Source organism: Periplaneta americana, chromosome 15, assembly GCF_040183065.1.
Source record: "Periplaneta americana isolate PAMFEO1 chromosome 15, P.americana_PAMFEO1_priV1, whole genome shotgun sequence".
Classification (NCBI taxonomy): domain Eukaryota; kingdom Metazoa; phylum Arthropoda; class Insecta; order Blattodea; family Blattidae; genus Periplaneta; species Periplaneta americana.
In genome coordinates, this window is record NC_091131.1 from 142,503,790 (window position 1) to 142,520,264 (window position 16,475).

The window sequence follows — 16,475 nt, forward strand, 5'->3', positions numbered from 1 at the left end:
TTATAGTACAGATGGTGTACAGAAGTACACCCCACTTGGTGACCAGCTACTCCCCATTCTTTCTCTTGTACGGCAAGGAAATGTCTCTCCCATTTCTAGTCAATATCAGTCCAAAATATCCAAGCGAAATATATATATATATATATATATATATATATATATATATATATATATATATATATATATATATATATATATATATATATATTATCCAATGCCACCAGGTTGTCTTTTCGACATTTCTGGTCTTCTCTCCTGGCTGTGGCTTAATTGTAACCCACTTCTGAGGTTGGGGCGCCTGGAAGGCGGAGTTACATTACCCCGATGATGTGATAGGATGATGATAATGTAGTGCCAGGAGAGGTCTTAAATCTAAACTTAACCTAAATTCCAGACCATGGACGAACACATGAATAATCCCCTATATATATATATAAAAGTATAAAGATACGATAATTCTTAATAAGCATTATCATTCTCTCTATTCTATGCTACAGAAATGTATTGCCATGCAGGTCTTTTCTAAATGTGAGCAGCACAATGTTATGCAAATCTCATTCATTTGCGTTTTTTGAGTTGATTATGAATCCATGAAGATTATAACTATACTGTAGGAATGGAACATACTCCCATTGATAGTGTGATAGTAAATTTGTAAAAAAATTGTGGCTTATTTAACGACGCTCGCAACTGCCGAGGTTATATCAGCATCACCAGTGTGATGGAATTTTGTCCTGCAGGAGTTCTTTTACATGCCACTAAATCTAGTGACATGAACCTATCGCATTGAAGCACACTTAAATGCCATCAACCTGGGCTGAGATCAAACCTGCAACCTTGGCCACAGAAGGCCAGCGCTATACCAACACCACTCAGTGTTCCCTACATTGTAACTGTATTAATATGTAGTACTAAGTATTAATGTAGGTGAACATTTCATTTCGAAACTCAAACTACAACGATGTACATCAATAACAGAACCAGCGAAAATATAGAATCCAACCTTGTAGCTGTTCTGTTCATGAAGCTAGAGACGGCCTACAAAGTGGTTAGGGATTGGTTAAGGCAAAGTAAGACAATGCAAGTGAGACAGTGCAACAACAAAAGGTGAAATGTGAAACTTCGAACATTTGATTTGGGAGACAGGGTATTTCTACACAGCACTGTATTGAAGAAGGGAGTAATGGAGAAACTAGCTAACTCATGGAGAGGACCGGTTGAGGTAGTAGAAAGGCTAAATGAAGTCAATTACTACATTCGCTACAGCAGTGGTGATATTAAGACGGTTCACGCAAACCAGTTATTGAATATCTTGTCGGTTCGCCAAACCAGTAGTTGTTGTTTCAGTTAACCATCGGGCCTATTAAATTTATAAATAGTCATAATAAGTATCGGTACGTACTATGATACATATATTTATTTACCAGGAACAAAACTCCTGCCATCTATATTCAATAATTATGAGTAGGCTACCACTCTTTATGGATATGTTGCGAGAAATCTTAGTTTGCACACTGCCATCTTGATGTGAGGATTCTTCAGGTACTGATCATAAAGTAGGAAATGAAATACCAGTCGTAAGTGATTCTTGTAGGCCTAGTACTAGTTGCACTGATATGTTTAAATCTAAGTACCCTTGACTGAGCATAAAAAGCTAATGGCTGCAAATACTGCGCAAAAATCAGTTCACTGAATGTTGAGAAACAAAAAAGCATTCACATGTTCGCAAGAGCGACAAAATTACAGTGTAAAATCTGCAGGATCGACAAAGGCTCCATTAGGAAGAAGCTGCATGAACATGATTCCTCCAATCCTCATTCCAAGGTTTGCCTTATTCTAAATGCAGCAGAAGAAAATCGACTACAAGTTATTGTTGAGAAGCAAAATTATATCTATCACAGCAAAAATCTTCAATGCTATTTACAGCTTGACCAAACGCATCAAACTAATGGCAATGGCAGATATAAAGGCAGAAATTGAGCTGTAAGAGAAAAATTGTGTCGATATGAGTATGGGACTTCAGTCTCGATTTAATGCGCTCAAAATCGTTAACATATCATCTAAATTAAGGATAGAGATTTTTTCTAAAATCATAGCTCAAGGTTCAAAGGTATGCATTGTTATTGAGGAAGCCACAACTATTTCTAAGAGGAGTGCTTTGGTGATATCTTCAAGATGTGAAATAAATACAGTATTAGAACCAGTATTTGTTTTTATTGACCTGGTGAAGCTGGAATCTACATCAACTAACATATTCAATAAACAATTTGCATATTCAATGTACTTCTCTATACACTGAAATCTCATGGATTTACTCATGAATATCTACAACAAAATTTGATTGGATTTTGCTCAGATGGAGCAAGTAGGCCTACTACGTTGGAGAAAAAGTCTGGAGTGTCAAGCAGGCTGTTAAAAAAATATCCTGATATAGTTGTATGGCACTGCTTGAGTCACAGGCTTCAGCTTGCCTTGGATGATGTGATAAAATCTGTTTCCCAAGTAAATCACTTTAAAATTTTCTTAGACAAGATCTATAATATTACCATACATCGGCAAAAAATCAAATTGAACTAACCAAGATTGCTTCTGGGTCTGCCTCTCAAGGAATGGGATCCAACAAAATATGTGAAGTCGTGGCTGAGGAAAGGGAACCATAGTGCAGATGATCTGAGGATAAAAAAGAAGAGGGATGAGGAACTAGTCTCAGAAATCGAGAAAGGAATTTGGAGTCATCTTTTAACCTAGGTGTTTTAAAGTACACGTATCTCTTGTCAATTAAAGTTATAAATCACAATATAAACATTAGTTTTGTCACTACCTCCCTTCCATTAGTTTTATTCACTATTTCTAATACTCGTGAGAGAACCGGTTGTTAATGTGTTTGAATATCACCTCTGTGCTATGGAGATGGTAGAACGCAAGTAGTTAACGAAAATAGGTTAAAGTTGTACCCTGGCAGAATCAATGGTCAGGATGACGACATTCGCCCTATCGTAAGTAATACTGAAGGTATGTATATGCCCTATTGGGAGAATGATGGACCCCTGGGAACGGAATCGAACAGAGAACCCCAAAATGAAGGGATCATCAGCAAACCATTAGAAATGCCGAGAGAAAATGCATGGACATCGGAAGATGAAATACTGTTAAGCAAAATAAAAGATAAAATGGAAAGAAACGAGGATTTTGAGTTTGAGGACGAAGTCCCTCTTGCCTCGTGGGAAACGAGATTACATAATCTTCCCCAGGCACATAATTCTACTGAACCAGACCACAAGTCCGACTTTCCTAATAATTCATTTAATGCTCCCAGTGTGAGTAATGAAACTTTCGAACAGAAAGATAAACCAGCTTCACATCACTACATACTGCGAACTAGAAATATTTACTAACCTATTTGATTGCAGATTGTCTAATTGTTGTTAGAAGAAAGTGATCTAACAAAATGTAGGGGCGAGATTTACATTCTCTGTCCCCCAGATGTAAAAATATTTTGAACTTCTCAGCCACACTGTCTATCTAGAGCAGTGGTTCCCAAACTTTTTCAGCCATGGAGCCCTTTTTGAAGCAAAAGTTTCTCGTGGAGCCCCAAGAAATGTTTACTGGTTAGTTCTATCTGTATATATTCTATGAAACATATTACACACGAAACGTATATGGAAGTATGAATAATAAGGTATGCCATCTTGAATCTTGCGTACACTACTTTTAACACTTAAATATAAATGATTGATTAAATGGCGAACTTACTAGTGTTAATTATATAAGCACGTGTGGCTTACAGCTGTTTCTTGCGACAGAGTTTGTAAGTGTCTGGTGTCAGAAATCAGTTGAAGATGCATATCGTCTTCTGCATCCAAACGAGCTCTATATTTTGTTTTTATAGCCGTGTACTTCGAAAAGGCCGTTTCACAGAGGTATGTAGTACCAAAAGACAGTAAGAGCAATTTAGCTTTTGAACTTAATATCGAAATATCCTCCCCTAACAGCCCAAAATTCGGGAAATGGTTTGCCTGACAGTGGCTGTCCGAAACCATGTCTATAAGGACATCATTTTCTGCCACATTGAGGGCTACTGGTTTTGACTTCACTGAAAATGGATCTACAATCTACTCATATTTCTTTCGAATCGATTTCTGAGTGTCCCTTGGAAAGTATGAATTCATATTTTAAAGCAAATTATCATGGTGCTCTTGTATTATTGCTATGAATGAGTTATTCATTGTTATGTTATTTTCTTCTATAAAGTTTGAAGTCAATGAGAAATATGTCAGATCCTTATTCTAGAATCTTTCCATGTAGAACATTATCTTTATCTTCAGTGCGGCAATTTTGTCACTAGCATTAGCATTGTTTCCCTTGTATGGATGTGCTGAATTCGTTAATTTTTTAAAAAATGTGTACCAAGTAACATAATTTACACAACCATTCCTGATCATTCAAATAATCTGCTAGCAAACTCATTTGGTCATTCAAAAGTGAAGACAACGCTTATCAAGTGACAACCATCGCACTTCTGTGTGTAATAAATAATTAATAACAGTGACTTGTGTACACTTCCCATATCTTCATACAGGATTTTGAATAGCCTACACTGCAAAGGTCGTGTGTTAACAAAGTTGATAATTTAGAAGACGTTGTCTAGTACCTGCTTGAATAGCACTGGTATTTTTTTTTCGTTGTGAGGGCATATCGGTTTAGTACACAATGACTACTTGTGCAGTTTTTTTTAACTTTCTTGATCCTTGTAACAGCGCCATCTGTGCACACATCAATGCCATTGTCCCATGGTATCGATGAAGGATGGATAGAACAGAGAAAAATTCTCTCCGGCACCAGGACTCAAACCTGGGTATTCAGCTCTACATGCTGATGCTTTATCCATTAAGCCACACCAGTTTCCAGTTCCGATGCCAGATCGAATCCCCTCAGTTTAAGTTCTACCTCTCAGTTTTTCCTTTGGTGGACTTCCCTCATGTACTGTGTCACAGAATATGTGACAGTGGCACAATGTCCAACACACTATGTACAGAGGTGCATTCATTACGAGTGACTAAGTGTCCGGGATCCGACGGGATGAGCGCCATCTTGAATCACTGGTTACTTACGCATAATAATACCATGGTATCGAGTTTTCAATGAAGACATCTATCAGGGAAATAAAATTCATTAGCAGCTAATCCAGCAACGTCCGTGGATTCCTCAAGTTGTAGCGAAAATTTCGTTTGACCAATACGGAAAATTATGATATTTTTAACATCATTTGATAGATCCTGGGTCCCATTACGCACAGTTTTATTTGATAAGGGCACACTGGAGATAAAGTTTGCAGTTTTTTCGTCCACCATGCACTTCACTACCTTCACTAATAGTGGTTTTATAAGAATTTCGGCAAGAGTATGAGGTTTACCAGCAAGACCCAGGTCATGACTAACCAAGTACGATGTTTCCAGTTGTTTATAGTCTTTACATGAGATAAATTTTTATCCGAACTGCATGGAGTTCGTCACATTTTCTTTTGAAGTAGTCAGTAGTTTTATTTGTGAAGTCAGGATGAGTTTCGAAATGCTGTCTAAGCTTGGCAGGGAACATAGAACTATTGGGCAAAACTTTGTTACATATCACACACTGTGGACATCCATCAGCAAAATCAGTGAATCCCATATCCAAATATGAATCACATTATTTTCGTTTTTTACTTCCTTTCGGTACCTCTATACTAGCCATCGTAAACTCTGAAGCAGGATCATGTGCAGCATATTCTGAACTCAATCCCAAAGAATTCGCACTATCTTCTTCGAAAGTAAGGTTACAGCTGTTGTTATTCCCCTTTGACTGAGCACTGATTGATAGCTGATGACTCTAGTAGATCTATTATTGCTGCTTCTATCTAAAAGAAGATATCAAACTACTTTCTGAGAAAGTACTTTTCACTTGATGGAAGTAGTTTACGTTTTTCCCACTAGAGGATAGATGGAAGTAGAAATTTTTGTCATCTTCATAACTGCTGCGGATGGAGCACATGAGACTCACTTGCGGAACCCGGGCTCTGTGGAGCACATTTTGGAAACTGCTGAGCTAGAGAGAACTGAGGAAACCGCCAACCTGTTTGATTGAGTCGTCAGATCTGAATGACCTTTGATGTGATATTGTCCATTCCAGGAAAACTATGAGTATACAGTAGTGAGTTACAAAGAGCATGAAGCTCACCCGGAGTTGCCAAAGCTCAATATGGCACATGTAAAAATTACTTATACTTTTGTAACTTAAGATAACTGTAGCATAAATAATTCCGTTGATCTGAGTTAATTACCATGTAACATGTATATAGATTTCGAAACATTTAGAATGATGTAATAAAATATGTTCCTAAGTTTAGGTTTAATTTATCACAGGAGTATAATAGCATTTAAGGCTACTCTGCCTAATATACCACATATAATAATAATAATAATAATAATAATAATAATTATTATTATTATTATTATTATTATTTTATATTGGCAGAGTTAAGGCCATAGGGCCTTCTCTTACACTCTACCAGGTCACAAAGTATACAAGCAGTTAAAATTTAACAAAAAGTTAAAGAACATAATATTAACATATTACAAAAAAAAAATAATAATAGCATAATAAAATCCACACTAAACAACATGAAAATAATACCATAATAGAAAAAAAAGAAAGTAAAAATATTCAATTTTAAACGTATATCAAATGATGATTTAAAAGAAAACATAATTGATGTGAAAGTTGGAATTAGACATATCACAATTAAAACTCTTTTATGAGTGTGTGAACGATTATCTTAATTTTATCAGTGTGGTACTCGAACTTATGTATGTGCCGAGAACACAAGATTGTGGTGTAATGTGAAACGCAACATAAGCACTGTTAGCTACGAAGAACAAGTGACGTCACTCATCAGCTGGAAAATTCAGCACTGCGCATTAAACTCTAAGTATGCCATGAGATGGCCAACGCTGAAGTGAAGATTTCAGTTCAGGTAGGCTCTATGTCATCTGCTGTTAAAGAGAGTTACTGGATTAAATTATAATCTTTGTCTTCATGCCCTCGAATTGCCATATCTTGATAAGAAAGATAGATCAGAAAGCATATGACTGCTATTACGGCTACTCTTGCTACCTGCCTGCATTTCCTTTAGCTTATTACTGGATATAGAAGCTGCAACATTAACTCCTTTTTTCAAGAAAGGAACCACCATGATATATAGCTCATGCAAGGAGCTTGTTTCATGCACTTTAAATCGTTCAGTAACTTAATACCAAGAAGAAAACACTTCTGTAACAAACACTTTCATTGCTCTTTGGTCCGCAACAGAAAAAGCTGCCATTTTTTTAGAGTAGTTTCTAAAGTTTTCATACAGATAGAACTCGTAATGTTACCAGGCTTGCTTAACTCTTCGTTATATTCAATCCATTGGTACGATACTTTCCATGCTTCTTGAAAACACCTACCTTGATCTTGCTGACTTGTTTCACCTGAAGATTCTGCAAATGGTTTAGCTGCTTTAACCTCCTGATCACAGTTACTACGGTTTCCTTCCTCCATTCCATCGTTATTTTCAGTTTTCGGCTACTTTGTGATGAACTTATCTATCCTTCATTGATTATAGTTCACGTTAACACTTTGTTTGTTAAAAACATAAAATTGTTTAGTCACACGTTAAAAAGTGTTAAAATTTTTAAAAAAGGTAATATACCTTGGACAGTCAGCCCGTTTCGACGTGATGTTATGTCTTCATCAGTGTCTCCTGAACTCCTGAGTATACATCTTGATTGCACAACTTTTAACACTGTATCACTTCGGAATATGTATGATAAGAACTTTCTCGTGTTAAATATTAACGTACCTTGTTAACATGTTTCGACCTATTTTCGGTCATCTTCGGAACTCACCGAAGATGACCGAAAATAGGTCGAAACCTGTTAACAAGGTACGTTAATATTTAACACAAGAAAGTTCTTATCATACATATCTCCTGAGTAGTTCAGGAGACACTGATGAAGACGTAACATCATATCGAAACGGCGAAACGGGCCGACTGTCCAAGGTATATACTTTTTTTTTAAATTTTAACGTGTGACTAAACAATTTTATGTTTTTATCTATCCTACTGTGTATCATTTGTAAATAACACAATATACTTCGCGTATTTGCGCCACTGTAACATCCAGTACTCCATATAGGCCTACTACTATTTGAAGCATTTAAGTGGTAAACATCTGAGCATTCCACGTTAAGAAAAAAGCATTGGTCTTATGGGCCTTGCCTAGTACATTGTAGAAGCTATGTGGTAGATAGACGTTTCTATGGCAACTAGTCATTTGATGGAATAGCCCCATAATATGCTAATGATGAACATCACTTGCATAAGCATGCCAGAAACATTAGTGAAAATATAATATGTATGGAAATTAAGGAAGAGGCCTATCAATTTTTTCAATAACGTACCGGTAGTTATTATTAATTCCTTAATCTAGTACGAATTATAATTAATAGCCTAACTTCTCACTTTATAAGCATAAGAGCAGTGACTACTGGATGTTCAGTTCAAAGTGTGTCATGACTCGCTGTATGCCGTCATATGGCTAGTCGATGAGCTTAGAGAATTCATTCTTCCTACACTTCCGCAGAGGTGTATTACCTATGTGTCAGAGAAGTTGCATAGCAAGTACGGCGTTCATTCTAAAGAGTACTTACTGATATGTACGGCAACGCCGGTAGTGGCAGGAATGTGAACTGTTTGGAAACATGTAGTGAGGTGAGTTTATTTTTCATACTGTCAGGATATGGGGAGAGGGTTAAGACGATTTCTTATTTATTTGTTGACATTAACTTCGATGGTCAACATGGACACGGAGCATTTGATTTGTATTGTGGAATGTTGCCGTAAGCAACTGATAACAAATACCCTGCGTACAACTTGGCCACGCGAAACACAGTTCGAAAGAGGTTATGGTAGCACACAGACCATAAAGACCGCCATCTGTTGCTACGACGTTCAAGTTATACCGTACACATTCTCAAGTTCAGATTGAACGCCTTGATTAATAGGCAACTTCTCTGACATAAAAGCTTGAAACTCGCTTCAAATCGCTGACTCACAACAGTGACATCATGACACACTTTGAAATGAACACCCAGTAGTATAGCACCTGATTGAGTAAGCACAGTTTTCTTAATGCATAGCACAGCTATTGCTTCACGTAAAACAAGCATTCATATTCCCTCCTGCCTGTAGTCTTCTTCTCATAAGTCGCAAACACTGAAAGATGTTACAAATGAGGCATGCAAGATAAAACATTCAACAGTATTCATGCAATAATAAGATAATAATTCAAGCTGATATCGACTTCGACCAAGAATACTAATGAATGTTACTATACACTACAGTGAAAAAAAACTCAATTGATAGCTAACGCAATTTTATAACAAAAATCGAATGAGTGCTGAGCACCCATTCAAATTATCCATTGGGTGCTAGAACCCCAGAACACCCATGTAGTCGGTGCCTATGACCCCTAATGCTGTCACTGGCCAAAAATACATTTGGGATCCCTGATGATGATTACTAGAACACATACACAATTACTGATTTCTTTGACTTACTTTCCTAGTTTGGTTGAGACTGGGGAAGAAGTAACAAGGCTCCTGAATTCATGACAACATAAGTTGACTAGAAGATAGCTGCTCCTGTTGTTATTGCCAGGAACATAAAGTGGGCTGTTCCTCTACCCCCTATAAAATTGCAGATATAGATGCAATCTTCCTGATGTTGCTACAGTTGAGAGTGGGATCTAATTCCACATGGAACTAAAACCTTTGGAATGTGTCTTGCCAAAGGATATATGCCAACTATCTGACGAGAAGTCAAATTGGTATTTACACCTACGTCATGTACGAACACGAGATCTGAAGATTTATTACCAATCAGTTTGATATTTGTATTGACAACTGAGAAACAGCTTGTACATTAGAATATCAAAGATGGATTTATAGTTACAAGACCTCTACATTGTTACAACTTGGGTACCAAGCCTGTTGATACAGCACTTCATAATGGCTCATAACACAGACTGAGAAGGTGCTTAAGCAATGAGATGATACTCTAGGAGCTTTTGAACAATGAGGGAGTATTCAATCTTTTCTGCGAACTCAATGAAAAAGCACTAGAAAACTGAAAAATTCTTCCCAACAGATTAGTCTGACACTTGGTACCTGACATGTTCTTTATGTTGTTGCGGATCTCAATGATTTTCAGTGAACGTAGCTGGAATGAGGTACGTGTTCAATTCAGACCTTCAAGAGGGTATGGGGAGGTGGAATCAACAGCAATAGAAATAATAATTCAGATCTTACTTAACAACACCGGAGGCAGTCAATGTAAAAGGGAACAGAGAAAAATGAGGTCAATTAAAGAAATAGAGCTTTTGTTAGTTTATATTTGTTTTAAATACTATTGGGTCAACCATATATCTCAGAACCAAAGCTGCATGAAGCACCTCAGCCGACAACAGCAGCAAGTTTGTGCAGGCAGGAGGTGAGCGGTCTGCGGGCATAATTCTGTGGTGTTCAGGTAAAGGGGTATAAGTCATTTTTTTGTCCAGGTGGAATTTTGTTCCCCAGATGAACACACAAATTAAATTATACAAGTGGGTGTGCAAAATTCAAAGAATACTAGCAGTTGATGTGTTTTATTTGTGTAGAAAATTATTTGCAATAAGGGTTCCAAGTTTAATTTTCATTTATCTTCGAACTCATTTTTATGACTATACTCCCTTTACCCAAACACCACAGAATTGGTTTATTCAAGGTCTCGCAACAGATTATTCTGTGTTTCAGTGAGAACAACACGTGAAGTGAAGTGATAGTAATGGCAAATAATAGGCCTAATTATTCTATTCCACATCTGGTGTTTATTTGCGATTCGTATGTCCGTACAGAATCTACTCGTGCTGTGAGGAGATTATTTCAAGAGAATTTCCCAGGTGTTCGAGTCCCAAGTCATGGGACGATTCGTTGATTAGTTAATCAATTTCGTGAAACAGAAGTGTTCTTGATAAGAAGCACAGTAGTGGCAAAAAAAACCGAACCGACCCTTGTAACTGATTTCAGAGCCTTGTTCACAGTGACAGCACAATAGACTGGTAACTAAGACTTTCGTGGTTCGAATCCTGTCTGGGAAGGAAACTTTTTTTTTGTTCCTTATTCAAATTTATTCCCAATACTTTTCGATTGCAGCAATATTTTACTACCGTCGCGAGGGATGACTTTGTGCCATGAGGGTGACTTTGTGCGAAAAACGTATGGAAGTATTCTTTAAGACCGGGACAAGGTTTTAAAGTCTACTTCCTTACGTTTAGTAGTCTTTAAAACCTTGTGACGGTTTTAAAGATTACTTCCTTATGTTTTTTTATAAAATGCGCGAATGGCACAAAGTCACCCCGCTCGATGGTACTTAATTAACTTATTACTCCCAGAACATGAATTTTACCAGCTTATTTTCTAATGGCTTTCGAAATGGGCTATGTTAGCAGTTGAAACTACAACAATTTCAATAGATTACGCGCTATCTTGTGAATGCGGGCGTGGCATGCGCAGTGAATCATTTCGGAGACTTTGATTATTCTGTCGGTCCGGTTTTTTTTTTGCCACTACTGTAGTGCTCACAGAAGAAACTCTTGATGACATTGGACAACACTTGGAAAATTCCCCTAAGAAATCTCTTAGACATCTTTCTCAACAAACGGGAATTTCTTATGGTTCCATACAAAGGGTTACGAAGTTAAATAAATTAAAACCCATTAAAAGATAAAGTGTATAAAACGAATCCACACACTTTAGACGAACTTAAGGATAACATTCGTTGAGATATCAATTCAATTTCTCAAAAAGAACTACAGGAAAAGTAATGGGTAATTTCATAAGAATATGCCAGAAATGTGTTGAAAATGAAGGCAAGCAGTTCCAGCATCTCCTTAACTTTTAAAGTGCATTAGAATTTATTAGGCAGTCACTCTAGCTTGCTAAACATCGGGCTCTTGTAGTGCCCGGCCGATGGGAAGCGATAACTTATCGGCCAAGCGGGACCCCACCTTAGTTGCTTTGCTGCGATATATGGATGACTCAGTACTAAATATTAATATAAGAATTTACTTAAAATTGTTAATACTGTTCTGTAAAATATAGTAATTATCTTTCTGTGTAAAATTGTCTCTTAAAGTTGGTGTTAAGTGTTCTTTTTGTAAATTACATTACTTAGTTTAAAAAATGACTTAAATCTCTGGGGGGAGAACAGATTCACTCCAGGCCATCCCCTGCATTCATCACTGGATGAGGGATTGTGCCAGGGCAAAGTTTTGTCTCCTTTTTTGTTGTCTGTTTGTTGAGAAGTTAATCACCGGGCTCAAGAATACAATAATGACATGTGCATACTTGTCACCAGCAAGTTTGTTAATAGCCTCAGGTCTTATTCAAAGTCCAAAGCTAATTACTTGTAAGAGACTCTTGGTGTAGTATATAAGAGGTGTAGATTAAATTTTCTCCATTAGTAGCAATGCAAACAATGCAGTCTACACTCTTTTAACCCAGCAGAGGTCATGTGGTTGTTTATAATGCAAGAGGTCGTGCATGGGGGCTTTTTTCTATACTTTTATAGTTATTTTACTTTATTTTGCCACGTCCTAATGTAGATCTCTAATATATAATGCAGCTAGTAGTAGCAGTAGCAGTAGCAGTAGCAGTAATAGGTTCATTACTGCACTATACTGCTTTCAACATCTACTAAATACAATAATAATCGATAAGAAGACTGATTTCTATTGTAATATTAGCTTCCTAATCCATATCTTCAGACTAAAAAATATTCCATTACAAAACAGAGCTTTATTTATGTTACAATAGCCACTGTTGTGATAAATTGATATCCAGGTGTAATAACTTCTGTTCACAAAGTCACAGAACGTGCCGCAGTAATTGGAAAGAAGTATAATCAAATTTAGAATATGTGTTAATTAACAAAACATCAAAGGTCACAAATGGTGTAAACGACCAGCTTCTTATTCAACAAGCATTACGCCAAACCCAGATCAATAATGGTACTTATTTATATTGTTTCACACTCTAAGAAAAGTAGGAGAGAGGTACTGAAGACTGCAACAACCAATAAAAGAGAAATATCGTGTAATTCACCAAAATGTATACTGCCCAGTGAAAAACACTGTGTGTGACCCCTGGCAGGTTAAACAGCTCACCACTTCCTCCTCCTTCTTTTAGATCAGTGGTCTAAGTCAGCATCATTGAGCCTTCAATAGCATTTGCTGCAACAGTCTGGAAGCCAGTGACTCTCACTGATTTCAGGAGGAATAACAAAGAAAAGTGCAACGAAAACAAGAGTTATTTTAGTAGTAGTAATGCCCTTGCAACATTTTGATCCCATGTTAGTATGATATCAGATCTTATGAATTATAACATAAATATGAAATTATTTCATCCAGAGAAAACTAGCTAAATTGTCGGTTTCTAGGGTTAGGTTGGAATATTTTCGATTTTAGTCTGTGTCAACGAAATTCGGAGCCTATTGAAGTCAAATAGGAATGTATGCACTGCTTCCAAAATCAAGTGACTCTGAAAGTATTGGCAACAGTCAAAATAACGTCAGAACTGATTTACTGAGTACCAGGTTATGTTAAATGACACTTGTGCCCAAAACATTTGGATTCTTGCCAAAGCATTGGCAAGGACCCAACTGTCTAGTGGCCTTGGATAGAAATATCACAACATAAACTGGTGCTCACTCATCAGGTGATTGATCACGGGAAGGTGACTCAACACTAAACATACTAGTAGAATATTATTGGATCTCAAGAGGCTCACAAACTAATCGAGAGATCAGAGATGGAATCCAGAAATGAACTTTTTCATTTAGCAGTCAAATCAGAAGTATAATCTGTATTCTTACATGTCGTAATGTCCTAAATTGATATCTACACGTGATGGGAATCCAGATATATAAATTGCGGACACTAAAATTAAGCATCAATTGATAGTGTGTTGATGCAATATCTGGATTAAGAGTTAGCTCAGAGACTATTTAGAACTTCCTAGAGAAGACAGGATTCTTCAAGTAAATAAACAGGGTATAAAGCGCCCATTTAGAGGCCCAATAGCAAAAAAGTACCGACAAGTACATAAAAATAAAAGCATTTTGAAGTAAATTCATGTGGGGGGAAAATGTACATGAAATAAAATATTTACTAACAAAAATATGGACCTTTATTTGAAAAATAGCACAAATTCGAGATTTACTCAAAATAAGCTATAATGATTTCCTTCTCGAAATCTTTTCTTGTGAAATATAAAAGGTTTTATTCAGGAAAATCAATTATTATTATTATCTACAGACTCTACTATCAATCAAAAACTTCAGGCAAACATTTTGGGGTTTACGTACATCTCCATAAATTACTTTTAAAAATAAATACTAACCTTGTTCATTTAAGACTGTGGTTCCCAAACTTTTGGCACCTGCGGTTCCCTTTCCCTGCTGATCATATATCAGCAGTGCCTTCATGGTGATTATGATAGTATATATCGATCGTCTGGTTCAAAAGTGCGACAAATCAAAAAAACAAGTTTTGAGATATCTTCAGTTGAAAGTTTCAAATAAATCACCTAGAAAGGAACAGATTTCTGGTTCATAACCACGACAATTAGAAATGAGTCAGTATTCAGGACGAGTATATCACAATCTTCCAGTTCATTATTAATAGATTTCGAAATGTAGTAATAATGAATTAGTAAAGTTGATAGTTATAATTTCTTCTAAAGCAGTTTATTTCGTTTTTTTTTTTCTTTTTGATTGTAAATATGACTTATCTCAATATTGAATCGGAAAGAGCTCCGAAAGGGGCTTTCAGTAGTATACACAACTAAAAAATGGCATTTTTTGAGTTGTCGCACTTTTGAACTGGACGATCGATGTGTAAAAGTGATTTAATGTAGCAAAAAAACCTACAGCATAGCCTATTTATGGTTATAATGTATTTCATTTTTTAAACAAAGAACTGTTTTTATTGTTCCAAGCAAATACGAGTATATTTGAATTGTGCATTTGAGAAAGGAACTAAGTCTGAAATTGTTACTTTTCAGGAGAGCAAAAAGACTTCTTTACTCTTACCTGTTTCAATGAATAATTTCCAGCTTTTAATATTGTATTTAGGTTGAGATTAAAATGTGAGAGACACGACAGTAACATGCTTGAGACTAATTTATAATTTTTTTAGCCTTTCAAACTTTTTAAACTTAGTTCCTTTCTCCATTATAGACAAACATTTGGGAGATATCAGGAAATATATCATATATATCATATTATTCATATAAAATGACGCTATTTAGTGTGCAAAATCATGTCATGTGGCATTCAAAGCGTTTCTATGCCCAGTCTTTGTTTACAGTTTGTACAAATGACCAAATAGACTTACTAAGATTACAAAATTACATTAAAACACTAACTAAAGTAGAAGTTCACATTAAATATATTAAACTAAATGTTAACAATTTTGTAAAAAAAAAAAAGGCATTCAGTTACATTATATGAAATGTACATAAGTATCAATACATCATTGTTCAGAAGAAAATGTTCCAGAATCCTGTTTTTATTCATTATCATTAATCAGACAAGAGAGTGTTGGCTATAATAATAATAATAATAATAATAATAATAATAATAATAATAATAATAATAATAATGTTTTATTTTCGCTGGCAGAGTTAAGGCCATAAGGCCTTCTCTTCCACTCAACCAGCCTTAATCAATACAATACATAAATTTAAATTACAAATATTTACTCTACACTTAAAAGGTTCTCTAGCAATATTCTTCACTACACATTTATTTAAATTTAGATAAATCTATAAGGTAAAGTAGTAACTTAATTTATGAGCTAATTTAATTCAATGAATTATAATTAATTTAATATTTGAAATAGCTAGTAAAATGATGAAAATTAAATTTAATATAACCTTACTAGGACTATGTTATAGGGAGAATATATATATTTCTATTTCTATAATGAGAATATTAATGTAATTGCCATTAGAGGTTTTGTAAATCTATTTAGAGAAATTAATGATAATAATAATAAGAATGGACAGATGTTAGTTTCATTATAAGTAACACATATTAATCAGCAATTCATCTGTTAAGTAAGAATTTAGGTAATTTTGACCTAAATGAAGTTATTGTTCAACAACCCCTTATATCACTCGGAAGCGAGTTCCAATTTCTAGCAACTGAAACTGTATAGGATGAAGAATATAAAGATGTCTTGTGGTAGGGTATAATGAGTAAATTGTTATGATGAGATCTTGTACTTAGCTGATGATATGCGGATAAATTTTGAAAACGAGAAGCCAAATAGATTGGGGTAGCGGTGCGCAGAATTTGA